The sequence below is a fragment of the Phascolarctos cinereus genome, unplaced genomic scaffold, assembly GCF_003287225.1.
Source record: "Phascolarctos cinereus isolate Bilbo 61053 unplaced genomic scaffold, phaCin_HiC Scaffold_5;HRSCAF=322, whole genome shotgun sequence".
In the NCBI taxonomy this organism is placed as follows: Eukaryota; Metazoa; Chordata; class Mammalia; order Diprotodontia; family Phascolarctidae; genus Phascolarctos; species Phascolarctos cinereus.
Genome location: NW_027555958.1, coordinates 131,357,946 through 131,375,382, shown reverse-complemented (window position 1 = coordinate 131,375,382; position 17,437 = coordinate 131,357,946).

Here is a 17,437-nt window from a genome sequence, read left to right as displayed (position 1 = left end):
AAGGAATCTGAACATTAGTAAGCTATTGGCTAGATTTTAAGAATCTGAACAGTGGCTAGATTTTAAGAATCCCAGCATCTTAATGGAGACAAGATGGGCCTTATATACAGACATACTGTGGGAGGGATTTAAGAGTGGCTAAGTAGTTCGGGGTGATGGGAGAAGGGGTGTAAGGAGATCTGGATGGGAGGGGAAATGGCTAGGGGCCATAGGGAGGTAAGACAATGGAGGGGAGATTGGATATAGCCACAGTGGAAGGCCAGTTGATGGGATTATAGCCTCTGGCGAATGCCAGAGATTTGGCCATGTGGGAAAGTCCAGGGTTTTTCCTTTCTGGTGTCTCATCATTCCCCCTTCAAACAAATGGGACCCAAATTCTTTTGGAGTAAGGTGTGAAGGTCTCAGCTTCTGAAACTGCTTCCTGCTGGCAAGGGGCATAGAGCTGTCCCTGCCTCGAGGGGGTCCCAAAGAGGAGGTTGACTGGAACTGAGCACAGGCTGCATCCAGGGAATCACATTGGCTGATACTTGCTGTTTCCTACCAATCGGTAGGTGAATGGCTCATAGTCTGGAAGACACAAATCTGACAGAAAAAACTGCAGGGCCCAGATATATAGCAGGGACTAGATTTAAGGCCCAACTTTGAGAGGATAAAACATCCTTAGCTCTGTTTATATTGAGATAATTCAGTTTTCCAACCATGCAGTATCAAAACCACCTCATAGCCAGACTCAGGAACATAATGGGGAAACTGAGCCAGGAGGATCCCATCTTAGACAGTCCTCTCAGCTTTTCCCAGTGCTGACTTCCCACCAGTATCACCTTCTCTGAGTAGCTTGTGGCATTTATCTCAGATGGTGGATTATTGATTATCAATGGATTTTGACCCATCAGACAACTCAAAATAAAATCCTATGAGGCTTTACCTCAAACAGCAAGTTTTACTAATCGCAGCTTAGGAAAAACTTTTCCAGGATTTACATCTCAAACTTAAATTTGTCCTGGTGTAAAAAGACAATCATTAGAGATTTCTATACACTTTCAAATTCTCAGCAAGCCGTACATAGCCCAAACAAACGTTTTGGCTAATTTACTCATTAAAACAATAACCAACAATAGCTAAATTATTATAGCGGTAACCAAATTGTGAAACGTTGCTTGACATAACTGATACAGAAAGTTCACCAATTTGAAACTTAACAAACCCATTACCAATCAGGCGACTTCAGTTTTGTTAAATACACTTCCAAATTATTTTACACAATCAACGTCTCATCATTAACAGTTGAAACTACAGATTTAAAAGAGCGTGCTTACCCAAGTTTGGAGGCTAGCTTCATTACCTTGAGCAGGATGTGCTGAACCTGGGTGATACTTCCAGGCAAAGGTTGCCCTAGAGCCCAAGGCCATTGCCAGGAAGCCCCATACCAGAGCTGCTGCCCCATACCCCTCCTTCCTTTCCCTGGTCGGGGAAGACAAAATCAAAAGTGAGGGGTAAATGGTGAAACCCTCTTCTCCTGTGAGAGGGGTTAACAGATACCCTCTTGACTCAAGGGAAGGGAGTGGGAGAAAGGAGTGACCAGGGTTGTAAGGAGGAGTTTCAAAACTCCTTAATTATGAATCACAAAACCTCCAAAATCTGCCAAGATATTTTTAGCTGTTCTAACTTTCACCTGTAACCTCCATGAAGGAGGATTCAGAGGTGCAGAGGGAAGGGAGTAGGTAAGCCTCAGGGAACCAAAAAGCAACTGCAGTTTTCTCCAATTCCTTAGCACTGAGGGAATTAACAGAATTGAGTGTACACTTCCAGATAGGGAGTCCATCCTTGTCCTCTATGCTGCAGAAGGTCTTTGGCCTTGAACTGACCCAGTAGACCGAGAGCCTGAGACTGTCAGGCTGAGTAAGAGACAGCTTCATAACTGTCTGCCAGAAAATCACCTCCAAGCCTTGGTGCTTGGAGAGTAACCCCAACTGCAGAGCAAGAAAGGAGGGGAAGAGGGAAGCTTACATACTTTTCAGTCTTGGCTGGAGAAGAACTTGGGGTAAGGCAGTTTCCCTGACTGGGCTTCCAAAATGATGTGGTTTAGAGATTTAGGGGTCCTGGGACCCCAAAATCACAACACATGGGTCCTGTCCAAAAGAATTTGACCCAAGCCTTCTTTCAGCCAAAGACAAGGTTTATTAGAATATCTGTCATATTGGGCAGACTCTTAAGGATTCTGAACATAAGTAAGCAATTAGCCAGATTTTAAGAATCTGAGCAGTGGTAGATTTTAAAAATCCCAGCCAGTAACTCCTAATTTCTTGCCACTATTTGCCACTTGCATGGTGATAGAAGGCTGAACAAGCAATGATTTCTAATTGGTAATGGGAAATAGCACAGGCTGATAGAAGGAATAAATGCTACTTCTAAAGCTGGCAGCCAGCAGGGCTGTATGAAGTATCTGCATGTTGCCTAGGCCTAGAGCCTTATTCATTCACATGATCATCCTGTATACTATTACTCCTAGTAACTACCATGAACTAGGCATTGATCATTCTATCTCAAGGGATTGTGTATGGGAAGGAGGATTCAAATCCCAGTTTCTTAGAGGGGCTGAAGCATATGCCCTTACCCTTCTGGGTCTTTGAAGACAGAATAGGTGTCAGGGTTTCAGCATCTCTTGATGTCTCAGTCAGGAGCATTTCTTGATTTCTCTATGTTGGTAGTTTCTTCCTTAGGGGTAGTAGAGGACTGAATAGTAGACTGTAATCTTTAGATAGTACTTGAAGACAGGACATGTTGATAGGTATGCGTTAGCTATGCCTCCACAGAAGCCTTGAGGAGAGAAGTTTTTTTTTTGAGCCATATCTCAAAAAAAGTGAATAGATTAGTCTAAAAGGGAAGAAAACATTCCATACACAAGGGAAAGAAACAGAAACAGAAGCAGGAAAGCTGGAGTGGAAGAACCACACTGGATGACAATTGAAGAGATTGGGAGCAGCAATGATAGCCAGTCAGAGGAAAACTTGGAATATTAGGCAGAGGAGTTTAGACTTAACAAGATAACTCTTGTGCCAAAGGATTATGTGTCCTAAAATGAAAGCCTCAGGTACACTTTGGAAAATTCTTTATTTTTTGACTCCTTGCCCACACCTGGATATCTGAAAACTAAAGTATCTGAGAATCCCCTAAGGATAGTTACCTGCTCTCTATCCAAGCACACAGTCTCAGAGAGGTCAAAACATGAACAATTTTTTTTTTTGTAAGATCAGACATGCTAATTGACAAAACTTTTTCATTATAATTTTACTTTGAAATAAAAAAATTTCAGCCTATTTCTGTTTTCTTTGCCCTATGGATTAAAAACATTTATTGCATCAAGTGACGCAGCTTAGTCCTTTGAAGTATTATTAAATTCTTTTCTTCTAGTGTTAAAGGAAACATGACTTACATCTGAGCCTACTGAAAGAGAACTGACATGACTTAGGAGACTTATGATAACATGGGAGAGAACAGAATGTAGGAAATTAATTGAAAGACTATAGTCATTACTTCTGAAGTAATGAGGTCCTGTTTTAGACAGGTATATATAGTTCCTGCCCTCAAAGAGCTTACAATTTAATAAGGGAAGACCAAACACAAGAGGAAAATGAAAAAGGGGGATAGAAGGGTGGGAAAGGACAAGATGCCTAGTGTGTTGGAGAAATCAGTCAGAGAAGTCTGCAAGCAGGTGAAAAATGAGGAGATGTCTGAGCTAAGGTCTCTCCTTAAATAGAGGTTTAGAGTTCGTGCACCACCTGCACCCCATCATAGAGGTGGTGACAAGGTGGAGTTCCAAGGCTGATGGTGGCTTACAAGATGAAGTTATCCCAATAATGAGCTTCTTAGGGCATGGTAAAGAAGTTAGTCAGGGAAGTCCCAGTAGTACAGCCAGGTGATAATGGTAACCATCTTATTTTATGTAACTTTAACATATAATGTTTATAATTCATAGACATAAATTTCATCTTTAAGAGGTACATCTTAAAATGCATTTCTGAATTTTAATTTGAGTTTTCCAATTTAACACAAATTTCATTTTTCCTTTTGATATTTTGAATATTAATTTTTAAAGTACATCAAAATATTGAATAATAATTTAGCAATATCATTTATCTAAATAGATACCTCTGAAATCCCTGAGTGGAATATTATCTCTAATTTAATTATAGATATCTAGGGAATATTTTTGTAAATGTATATTTCATTTAACATTAATTGAAACAAGATTTTTAGTATTCATTCATTTTCCTCTAATGACCAAAAAGGATAATTATTTTTTAAGATGAAGGGAGAACCATTTGAAAATTTTTTATCTATTTATAAATTTGAAATGTATTTTTATGGTTAAAATATTTTAAATAGATCACTTCTACCAACTCACCAAGAATTTAATATATTGGTTATTCAATGAGTTTAACCTTCCCTTTCCCCTTCTCTTTCACTCTTAGATTGGTAGAAAAAAAGGCAAGCTTTCTTTATGCTCAAATACTTTCTCGTTTTAAAGTAAATTAATTCAAAAGAAGGAAATATTCTTTCAACATGTACTGAAGAAGTTATTGTGTTCCAACTTCAGTAATCTCTGATGAATTCAGGGGCTGAAGTGACTTTTACCAGGTCTTTGGTAGTGGCGTGACTTTTTAAAATTTCTTTGGAAAACATACATTTCTGTGATTTGCCCTTATCCCTGAAATTTATTACAGCAGATGTTATGGAGGGATAAGCATCTTGATGGATGCTAACAATGATAATAATAATGATAACATGTATATAGAGTAGTGTTTTAAGGTTTGCAAAATTATATCTTGTATACATGTATACATATACACATGTATATGTGTGTATATATATATGTTTAGATAATGTATATGGATGCTAATGATGCTAAAGATAACACTTATATGAGTGGTATTTTAAGGTTTGCGAAGTTATAGTACATCTACGATATCTGTATACATCTCTCTATGTAACATCATTTGATCCTCATAATAACCCCATGTCATAGCGAACCTCTTTCTTTAGTGGTGATGATGGACCCTGGTAGGAATATTGAGACTACTGACAGGAAAATGAGCTGGTGATAATGCATGGTCTATTGGGAACTATTTATAAAACTTTTGCTTAAAAGGTTACAGGGACATAAGGTTTTATATAATTGGACATTTTAATCCCTATTCTATGATGATAGCTTCAAGCTTTATCTTAAAAATCTTATTAAAAGATGTTGATTTCACAAAATATTTACCTTTTTTTTGCTACTTCTGGGTAAAATGTGTATCCTTTCAAAAATTATGGCATTGATAGACTACATATTTTTGAATGTCCTATGATCAAAAGTAAAAGTAGTTGGATTTTATATAAGCACATCAGATATAATGTTTTAGATACCTTTTCCCCCAGAATACTGTATCATATAGACCTGAAATTATAAAGTTGGAAGTATTGTATGTCCAGGCACTTTAACGCTCTCAGCTTTCCTAGGCCATTACCCCTACCCTGACCTCAAGTTTTTCCCTTTAAAATTTTGATCCTATGGTTATGCTGTTCAATTTTATATCGAGCCCTACCCTTGAATCCTTTGCCCCCTCATTCTCTTACAGCTAATACCTTTCCAAATGCCAACAATAGAATTTTCCCACCATCTACATTCTCTACTGCTGAACACCAATGTAGAAAATCACACAACATGACAACTGGATTTACCACAACTATTATATGTAATTTTTCAACTAAGCTTTCAGTATTATATGGTACAATATTTTTACTCTTCCTAAAATCGACTCTATCATACTCCACATTGGATCTGTTCTAAAGCTCCTCCTCTCTCTTCAGACCACCTACATAGCATAAAATCCCCTCATTCTCAGCAAACAGTTTTGATTCATATTTCACTGAAAAAAACACTGAAGTTATCAACTGTGAATGCTCTTCTCTACCCAATTCTGTACATCAAAACACCTCAATATCACCACTCACCTTCCTTTGCATTGCTCCAATCCCAGAGAAAGAAATGATCCTTTTTGTCACTACCAGACCCTCTACTTGTGCTCTTGACCGTCATCAATCATTATTTGCTGAAGAAGTGCACAGAGAGCCTGAGATAAACTTTTAAAGTATTACTTAATGGAAATGTAATCATTGCATTGTTACTCATATACTTTAACAGCAAGATAGACTCTAAGCCCTTGAGTAATAAATGAAATGTTCCCTACGGTCATTTGAGATTTTATTCCGTGTTATTTTATTTCTAGTTGCAGTGAAATTTATTTTGCTCTATTCTGCCAAGCATTTCATTTTTTAATAAATAATTAATTATTGATGTGATTCAAAGTCCATATAATATACAATGAAGGAAGTTTAAAGCATGAGAGATGATCTTAAATAACTATCAGACAATCTCATGTTCTAGTTAATGTCATAATATTCAAAGATTTTTCTCTTATAATCAAAGTGTGCTATATACTTACTATACATATTTGCCTTATTTAAGTATGTTCAAGACTTGAAAGATACTAGCTAACACTTCCAAGCATTTAAACTATGGATCAGCTAATCAATATGATATTTATTATCTTATTTTCCAGCTTCTCTGCTAGATATTTTAGAGTGCCACAAAAGGGTGAGAATCATATAAAAAGATAATTAATAATTTGAGGCTATCTGTTTGCTAATGTAATTCTATTAGAGCCAAACAAATGGCATCCAAAGTGGTGTCAACTAGGTGGTTCACTGGATAGAGTGCTGGGCCTGGAGTCAGGAAGTTTCATCTTTTTGAGTTCAAAATGTGGCCTCAGATACTTACTAGCTGTGTGACCCTGGGCAAGTCACTTAACCTTATTTGCCTCAATTTACTCATCTGTAAAATGAGCTAGAGAAGGAAATGGCAAACCACTCTAGTGTCTTTGCCGAGAAAACCCCAAATGGAGTTACAAAGAATTAGACATGAAAAAAACAAACAAACAAACAAACAACACTATTTCAAAGTGAGTGCTGTGAAAGCAGCCCGAGGAGTAGTGGCCTGACACTAAAAAGTATATGATCGAGTGGAATGGGAAGATCTCACACTTTCAGTGACAGCCAATGTGGAATGTATCTCCAACACAATTATACCTACCCTTATTGCCCAATACTCCACTCCTTCTTTCTACTGTGCAAGCTCCAAAGCTCCCTTTTTCTGACCCGAAGAAAAAAGTCCCAGAGCAGTCGTAACTTAACTCAGTTGCCACCTATAGCAGCTGTGCCGATGCCATTGGAAAATTTCCACCCTGTACCTTGTCCCCCATATTATCTTGTTACTGTAGCAGGTACTGCTTAGAAGGCAGACTCTGAATTTGGGGTCAGCAGCTAATGAGCCCTCGCCTTTTCATTTTGGGTACTACACAGAATAAGTAGGCATCTACGGATTTTGATCTGACTCACAGATTACATTACATTATCTTTTTTTTTTCAAACCCACCCATTTCCAGACTTCCTTATTTCTGTCAATGGCACTGCCATCCTTCCAATCACAAAAGTTTTCACAACCTGGTGTCATCTTCAATTCCTTGATTTTTCTCAGCCCATATCCATGCATTCAATCAGCTGCCAAATCTAATTAGTTGTACCTCCATATTTCTCCCATCTATTCTCTTTGCTCTATTACCAAGCAGAGTGTAGGATATGTTCAGGGAAGCCTAGTACCTCTAGCGTGAGGGCTGCTTTCCATCTTTGGTGTCTGTCTGATCCACTTAACCGACTCCAAGTTAGTTGTGGCTCCAAGAAGCTGCAGCATGTGCAGCAGTCACACCTCAGTAAACCATTTCAGCAGACAGGCTAACCCAGGTTGAAAGTAACCAAGGGTAAACCCATTGGTGAATTAGTGGGATGTCTGTCGCAAACATGTAAAGACGTCCCCTGGTGGAATGGGTGGATAAGAACAATTTGTTGCAACACTTATGAAGGCAGCTGAAGATGGTGGTGTGGAGCACTTTGAGCTTGGCTAGAAATCAAAGATGCCAAGGTCACCCACTGCATCTCAAGCCTTCACAAGATATCTTGACTCTGTCCTGCCAGCTGATTGTAACAACTATGGAAGAGAGAGTGAGGCTGATGACTTTGTGCAACTCTGCCTCACTTAAATACAATTTATGCATGAATCAAAAGACATCACCTATACCATTTTACCCTTTTTACCTTTCTTAAAGACCTGTGGCAACAGGCAAGTGATGAAGCAGCAGGTGTGGATTCACTGGGAGCTGTAGTTACAACTCTGCACACAGGTGGCTATAGGGTCATCTTCTCACTGGAAGTATCAGTGTGATTCATCACTCCCCTGGGTATCTAAGCAACCCTTTAAGGACCACACTGCTTACCTCCTGGTGTGAGGAAGGGGCTAGAAAAGGTGCCCTAAAAATTGTCTGCTTATCCAACCCTGCCCTATTTACTGCCACAGGCATGGATCCCGCCATATAGTCAAAACACACAAAATATACAAAAACTTCTGCAAAGATGGTTCCACTCACCATTGGTACATGAAATGTGTGTACACTTGTTTTTTTTTTTAATTAATTAATTAGATAATTTTTAGTTTTCAAATTTCACTTTTATAAGATTTTAGTTCTAAAATTTCCCCCATCTCCTCCCCTTTCCCTGACAGCATGCAATCTGATATAGGCTATATATGTACAATCATATTAAATATATTTCCACACTAGTCATGTTGTGAAAGAAGAGTCAGAACAAAAAGGAAAAGCCATAAGAAAGAAAAAAAAAGGAAAAAACAGTGTGCTTTGATCTGCATTAAGACTCCATAGTTCTTTCTCTGGATGTGGATAGCATTTTCCATTAAGAGTCTTTTGGAATTGTGTTAGATCATTGATTTGCTGAGAAGGTCTAAGTCTGTCAAAGTTGGTCATCACACAATGTTGCAGTTACTGTGTACAATGTTCTCCTGGTTCTGCTCACTTCACTCAGCATCAGTTAATGTAAGTCTTTCCAGGTTTTTCTGAAGTCTGCCTCCTCATCATTTCTTTCTTTTTTAAAAAAAAATTTATTTTGATTTACCAACATACACTTCCATAGGCTTTTGGAGTTTCAAATTTTTCTCCCTCTCCTTCTCCCCCTCCCTCCCCAAGATGGCATGCGATCTGATATAGGTGATACATATACATTCCTACTAAAGATATTTTCACATTAGTGATGTTGTAAGGAAGAATTAGAACCAATAGGAGGAACCACAAGAAAGAGAAAACAAAACAAAACAGAAGAAAAAAATTAGCAAATAGTATGCTTCAATCTGCATTCAAACTCCATTGTTCTTTCTTTGGATGTAGATAGCATTTTCCATCATGAGACCTTTGGAGATGTCTTAGATCTTTGCATTGCTGAGAAGGGCTAAGTTAGTCATCACACAATGTGGCTGTTACTGTGTACAACATTCTCCTGGTTCTGCTTATTTTACTCAGCATCAGTTAATGTAAATCTTTCCAGGTTTTTCTGAAATCTGCTTGCTCATCATTTTTTATAGTGCAATAGTATTCCATTACATTCATCTACCACAGCTTGTTCAGCCATTCTCCAATTGATGGGCATCCCCTCAATTTCCAATTCTTTGCCAGCACAAAAAGAATCGCTATAAATATTTTTGTATGTGTGGGTCCTTCTCTCATTTTTATGATGTCTTTAGGATACAGTCCTAGAAGTGCTGTTGCTGGGTCAAAGGGTATACACAGTTTTATAGCCCTTTGGGCATAGTTCCAAATTGCTCTTCAGAATGGTTGGATCAGTTCACTCTACCAATAATGCATTAGTGTTCCAATTTTCCCGCATCTTCTCCAACATTTAACATTTTCTTGTTTTGTCTTGTTAGCCAATCTGACAGGTGTGATGTGGTACCTCAGAGTTGTTTTGATTTGCATTTCTCTAATCAATAGTGATTTAGAGCATTTTTTTGTATGACTATAGGTAGATTTACTTTCTTCATCTGAAAACTATCTGTTCTTATCCTTTGAACATTTATCCATCAGGGAATGACTTGTATTCTTATAAATTTGACTCAGTTCTCTATATATTTTACAAATAAGGCAGTTATCTGAGAAATTGGTTGTAAAAATTGTTTCTCATCTTTCTGTTTCCCTTCTAATAATGGTTGCATTGGTTTTGTTAGTGCAAAACCTTTTAATTTAATGTAATCAAAATTATCCATTTTGCATTTCATAATGTTCTCTAACTATTGTTTGGTCATAAATTCTTCCATTCTCCATAAATATGACAGGAAAACTATTCCTTGCTCTCCAAATTTGCTTATAGTATCACCCTTTATGTCTAAATCATGTACCCACTTTGACCTTATTTTGGTATACAGTGTAAGATGTTGGTCTATGCCTAGATTCTGCCATACTATTTTCTGGCTTTTCCCAGCAGCTTTTGTCAAATAGTAAGTTCTTATCCCAGAAGCTGGGGTCTTTGGGTTTATCAAACAGTAGATTACTATAGTGTGTCTTGTGTGCCTAACCTGCTCCACTGATCCACCACTCTGTTTCTTAGCCAGTGCCAAATAGTTTTAATGATTTCTGCTTAATAATACAGTTTTAGATATGGTATGGCTAGGTCACCTTCCCTTTCATTTCTTTTCATTAATTTCCTTGATATTCTAGAACTTTTGTTCTTCCAGGTGAATTTTGTTATTTTTTTTTTAGCTCTGTAAAATGATTTTTGGTAGTTTGATTGGTATAGCACTGAATAAGTAAATTAACTTAGGTAGAATTGTCATTTTTATCATACTAGCTCAGCCTACCCATGAACAATTGTCATTTTTTTCCCAGTTATTTAGATCTGACTTTATGTGTGTGAAAAGTGTTTTGTAATTGTGTTCATATAGTTCCTGGGTTTGTCTTGGCAGGGAGACTCCCAAATAGTTTATATTGTCTATAGTTACTTTAAATGGAATTTCTCTATCTCTTGCTGTTGGGCTTTGTTAGTAATACCTAGAAATGCCAATGATTTATGTGAGTTTATTTTGTATCCTGCAACTTTGCTAAAGTTGTTAATTATTTCAAGTAGTTTTTTCAGTTGATTCTCTAGGATTCTCTAAGTATACCATCATATCATATGCAAAGAGTGATAGCTTTGTTTCTTCATTGCCTATTTTAATTCCTTCAGTTCTTTTTCTTCTCTTATTGTTAAAGCTAACATTTCTAGTACAATAATGAATAACAGGGGTTATAATGGACATCCTTGTTTCACCCCTGATCTTACTGGAAATGCATCTAGCTTATCCCCATTACATATAATACTTACTGATAGTTTTAGATGGATGCTACTTATCATTTTAAGGAAAACTCCATTTATTCCTATGCTGTCTAGAGTTTTTAATAGGAATAAGTGCTAAATTTTGTCAAAAGCTTTTTCTGCATCTATTGAGATAATCATTTGATTTCTTATGGTCAATTGTGCTGATAGTTTTCCTAATATTGAACGAGCCCTGCATTCCTGGTACAAATCCTACCTGGTCATAGTGTACTATCCTCAAGATAAGTTGTTGTAATCTCTTTGCTAATATTTTATTTGAAATTTTTGCATATATATTCATTAGGGAAATTGGTCTATAATTTTCTTTCTCTCATTTGGCCCTTCCTGGTTTAGGTATTAGCACCATATTTGTATCATAAAAAGAATTTGGCAAGATTCCTTCTTTACCTATTTTTCCAAATACTTTGTATAGTATTGGAATTAATTGTTCTTTGAATGTTCGGTAGAATTCACTTATAAATCCATCTGGTACTGGCAATTTTTTCTTAGGGAGTTCATTGATGGCTTGCTTATTTTTTCTTTAAATCAGGTTATTTAAGTATTTTCTTTCCTCTTTTGTTAATCTGGGGAATTTACATTTTTGTAAATATTTGTCCATTTCACTGAGATAATCAGATTTATTGGCATACAGTTGGGTAAAATGGCTCCTAATTATTTCCTCTTCATTGGTGGAGAATTGACCCTTTTCATTTTGACACTGGTAATTTAGTTTTCTTTCTTTTTTTTTAAAAAGCAAATTAAACAAAGGTTTATCTATTTTATTTTTTTTTCCATAAAACTAGCTCTTAGTTTTATTTAGTGGTTCATTTCTTTAATTTCAATTTTATTAATATCTCTTTTGATTTTCAGAATTTCTAATTTGTTATTTAATTGGGGGTTTTGAATTTGTTCTTCTTTTAGCCTTTTTAGTTGTATGCCCAATTCATTGACCTCCTCTTTCTGTATTTTATTCAAGTAAACATTAAGAGATATAAAATTTCCCCTACGAACTGCTTTGGCTGCATCCAATAAGTTTTGGTATGTTGTCTTATTATTGTCATTCTTTTTGATGAAGTTATTGATTGTTTCTATGAATTATTGTTTGACCCACTTATCCTTTAGGATTAGATAATTTAGTTTCCAGTTAATGTTTAGTCTGTCTTTCCACGGCCCTTTATTACATATAATTTTTATTGTGTCATGAACTGAAAAGAATGAATTTAATATTTCTGCCTTTCTGTACTGGATTGTGATGTTTTTATGTCCTACTATATGCTTAATTTTTATGTAGGTGCCATGTACCACTGAGAAGAAGGTATATTCCTTTCTATCCTCATTCAATTTTCTCCAGAAGTCTACCATATCTAACTTTTCTAAAATTCTATTCACCTCTTTAACTTCTTTCTTGTTTATTTTGTGGTTAGATTTATCTAGTTCTGAGAGGGGGAGGTTGAGATCCCCCATTAGCATGGTTTTGCTGTCTAACTTCTATAAGAATTTGGATGCTGTACCACTTGGTGCATATGTATTTAGTATTATTATTTCATTGTCTATGGTACATTTTAGCAAGATGTAGTTTCCTTCATTATCTCTCGTAATCAGATCTAGTTTTGCTTTTGCTTTGTCTGAGGTCAGGAATACTACCCCTGCCTTTTTTTGCTTCAGCTGAAAGATAATAAGCCTTTTACATTTACTGTGTGTATCTCTCTGCTTCAAATGTATTTCTTGTAAACAACACATTGCAGGAATTATAGTTTTTAATCCATTCTGTTGTAGGCTTCTGTTTTTTTGGAGAGTTCATTCCATTCACATTCAAGGTTATGATCACTGTATCTTTCTCTCCATCCTATTTCCCCCCATTTATACTTTTCTCTCTCCTTTCACCCTTTCCCTCCTCACCAGTGTTTTGCTTCTGAGCACTGCTTCCCTTAATTTGCCCTCCCTTCTATCAGCCCTGCTCCCTTTTTTTCCCTTTCCCCTACTACTTCTTCCCTCCCTTCTGTCCCCCTTCTATCTACTCCCTCCCTTTTCTTTCCCCTTTCTCCTCCTACTTCCTTATAGAGTAAGACAGATTTCTATAACCAACTGAATGTATTTGTTATTCCCTCTTTGAATCAAATCTAATGACAGTAAGGTTCAAATAATGCTTGCCTCCCCCTCTTCTTTCCCTATACTGTAAGAGGTTTTTGCACCTCTTCATGTGATGTAATTTACCCTTTTCTGCCTCCTCCTTTCCATTTCTATGAGTACAACCCCTTAATTAATTTTTTATCACAAAAAAATCAACTTGTACCCATACCCTCTGTCTATGTATATCCCTTCTAAATCCTGTAATAAAGATACAATTTTCAAGAGTTACAAGCATCATCTTCCCATGTAGAGATGTAAACAGTTTAACCTTATTGAATAACATTTTTTTTTCTTTTCCGTTTGCCTTTTTATGCTTCTCTTGAGTCTTGTATTTGAAGATTGAATTTTCTGTTCAGCTCAGATTTTTTCATCAGGAATGATTGAAAGTCCCCTATTTCATTCAATGTCCAGCTTTTCCCCTGAAAGATTCTGCTCAGTTTTGCTGGGTAGTTGATTCTTGATTGTAATCCAAGCTCCTTTGCTTCCCAAAATATCATATTCCAAACCCTCTGATCCTTTAATGTAGGAGCTGCTAAGTTCTGCATAATTCTGACTGTGGTTCCATGATACTTAAATTGTTTCTTCCTGGTTGCTTGCAGTGTTTTCTCCTTGACTTGATAATTCTTGAATTTGATACAATATTTCTTGGAGTTTTCATTTTGGGATCTCTTTCATGAGGTGATCAGTGAATCATTCTTTCCATGATTATTTTACCCTCTACTTCTAGGATATCAGGGCAATTTTCCTTGATAATTTCATTAAAGATGTTATCCAGACTCTTTTTTTGATCATGGCTTTCAGGTAGTGAAATAATTCTTAAATTATCTCTCCAGGATCTATTTTCCAGGTCATTTTTTTCCCAACATGGTTTCTTCTATTTTTTCATTCTTTTGATTTTGTTTGACTGATTTTTGATGTCACATAGAGTAATTAGCTTCCACTTGCCCAATTATAATTTTTAAGGATTTTTTTTTTCATTTAGCTCTTGTTCCTCCTTTTCCATTTGGCCAATACTACTTTTTAAGATGTTCTTCTCTTCGGTGAACATTTGTATCTCTTTTTCCATTTGGCCAGTTCAACTATTTAAGGAGTTGTTTTCTTTGGGGGATTTTTTTCCCCATTTGGCCAACTGTATTTTTTGATGAATTGTTTTCTTCAGTCAATTTTTGTCCTTCCTGTCCCAAGTGGTTGACTCCCTCTTGCACACCTCTCATTTCTTTCCCCAATTTTTCTTGTACCTCTTATTTGACTTTTAAAATCACTCTTGAGCTCTTCCGAGGAGGCTTTTTGGGCTTTAGACCAATTCATCTTTCTCTTTGAGGTTTCAGATGTAGGTATATTAACAACGTTGTCCTCTTCTGAGTTTGTGTTTTGAAATTCCCTGTCACCATAGTAATTTTCTATGGTCAGTGTTCATTTTTACTTCTTGCTCTGCTTGCTTGCCTATTTCCTGGCTTTTGAAGTTGAATTCAGGGCAGTAGGTGGTGCAGTGGATAAAGCAGTGGCCCTGGATTCAGGAGGACCTGAGTCAAATCCAGCCTCACACATAACGCTTACTAGCTGTGTGACCCTGGGCAAGTCAGTTAACCCCCATTGCCCAACCAAAACAAAACAAAAACAAAAAAAAATAAAGTTGAATTCTCCTCCTGGAGCACAGGGCAAACTGTCCCAAGTTTCTTGTTCTGGGGGGCCAGAGTCTTGGTCACTGGCTTTGTGTGCTGGGGCCTCAGGTACTGGCAGCTAGAGGCTGTAGGAGTCTGACAGCTTACCTGGTGCTGAGCTGGGGTCCTAGTGGTGGTGTCTGGTGTGTGCTGAGGTCAGGTGGGGTTTTTCTGTGTTTTCCCAGGGCTACACTGAAACACATGAAAGTCTGGCCCCAGGAGGATGCCTGTTTGCCCTAGGCTGCAGTGAAGCATCTGTAGGTCCAGCCACTGGAGAACATCTGCTTGCTCAGGGCTGCTCTGAAGCATGTAGTGGTTCTCCAAACTGGAGTCTACTGGTTTCCCTGGCTATGCTAAGGCATGTGTGGGGGGTCCTCATGTTGGTGTTTGCCTGCTTCACCCTCTTGGGATCAGGATCTCCCTCTGGATTGCTGAGGTAGGGCTTGCTACTGGCTTGCTGAGATGCTTCCTGTCCTGTAATGTTCCCCACCCCTACCCCTTTTATGTGAGTGAGATGGACCTTTTGGTGATCCTTCAAGATTCCTGGGCTAAAAGACTGCTCTACGCCATCTTTCCACTAGCTTTGCTATTCCAGGATTTGTTCTGGGTGCTCTTTTATGGTTGTTCAGAGGTGAATATGGAAGAGTAACAGTGATTTTTTGCTTATTCTGCCTTCTTGGCTCCTGGAAGTCCTTCCTGTGTGCACACTTATAGACAACACAAAATCCAGTAGACCTAGAAGATGAACAGCTCTTTTTGCAAGAGGACTCAGCAGGTATCACATCCAAATAGCAGTCCTGAGTGAAACAAGGCTGGCAAATGAAGGTCAGCTTATTGAAGCTGGAGTTGGATACATGATTTTCTGGAGGTGCCACAGTGAAGGGGAGCATCATAAAGCTGGCATAGGTTGTAATCAAAACTAATCTAGTCAACAGGATTGTTTACCTACCAAGAGGAGTGAATAATAGACTCATGCCAATGTGATTGCCAATTTCAGGAAAACTTCATGCCACCATCTTCAGTGTCTATGTTTCTACCATGTCAGATCCTGATGAGGTCGAAGAAAAAAATTTATGAAGACCTGGAGATCCTTATCACTGATGTGCCAAAAGAGGGCAAGCTTATAATTCTAGGTGACTTCAATGCTAGAGTGGGCACAAATTACCAGACATGGCAAGGAGTGCTTGGGAGGAATAAGGCAGAAATAGTAACAGTGATGGTCACTTATTACTGAAAATAGGTGCATCTCATGACATTCTCTTCACCAACACTGTCTTCCATTTACCTAAGTGCAAGAAAACTTCATGGATGCACCCTCACAGCAAATATTGTTATTTAACAGATTATGTCATTGTAAGGAGAATAGACAAGCAGAATGTGAGAGTGGTGAAGGCAATGTGTGGTACTGAGTGCTGGATTGATTGTAGACATCCTCTCTAAGCTAAATATTTGCATTCAATAAAAGCAACAGCTCCAAGGCAAGATGACTATCAGAAAACAATGTCAACAGATTAGAGCACTTCTCAGAGCTGGAACAGTTCTTTGCTAACTTGAATGGAAAGTTGGGCCAACACACTGTGGTGCAGAAAAGGAATGGGCAGATTTTAGAAATTAGGTGTACATCATTGCATTTACTAATATGGGTCAGAACACACACACATTAAGACTGGTTTGACAAAAATGATGAGGAAATTCAGAAGCTGCTAAATTAAAAATAAGAACTCCACAGAGTTTACTAGCAGGATAGTTCATCTGTGTCTAAGAAGTCAGCATTTAACTCTCTCAGAAATAAAGTTCTAGTGAAGTTAGAGAGATTCAAGATTCTTGGCTTAGTAAGAAGGCAGATGAAATTCAGTTGTGTTTTTTTTTTCTGATAGTGACAATCTGAAGTGCTTTTATGATGCCCTGAATGCTATTTATGGGCCAGAGACATATGGTGAATTTCAGCTACTCAGTGCTGATGGAGCCACACTGATTAGTGATAATGATTTGATCCTGGAGAGATGGGCTGAACACTTCTATGATGTTCTCAACAGACTATCACCAATTAATGCTGAAGTCATTGACAGTTTATCTCAGGTTGAAGTCAATCTCTCCTCTAGCCTTTCCAACTGAAGAAGAGGTTTTGTATGTCATTAGGTTCCTCTCCTATGGCAAAGTACCAGGTGCTGATTCTATTCTGGCTGAGATTTACAAGGTGGGGGTTCCGTTGTTCATACAAAGGCTGATTGAAATTTTCTTGGTTATATGGCAAGAGGAGGTTATCCCCCAGGAGTTCAAAGATATCTCCATTGTCCATCTCTATAAAGGTAAAGGAAATAGATTGTCCTGTGACAAAACAGAGGGGGAGTCTCTCT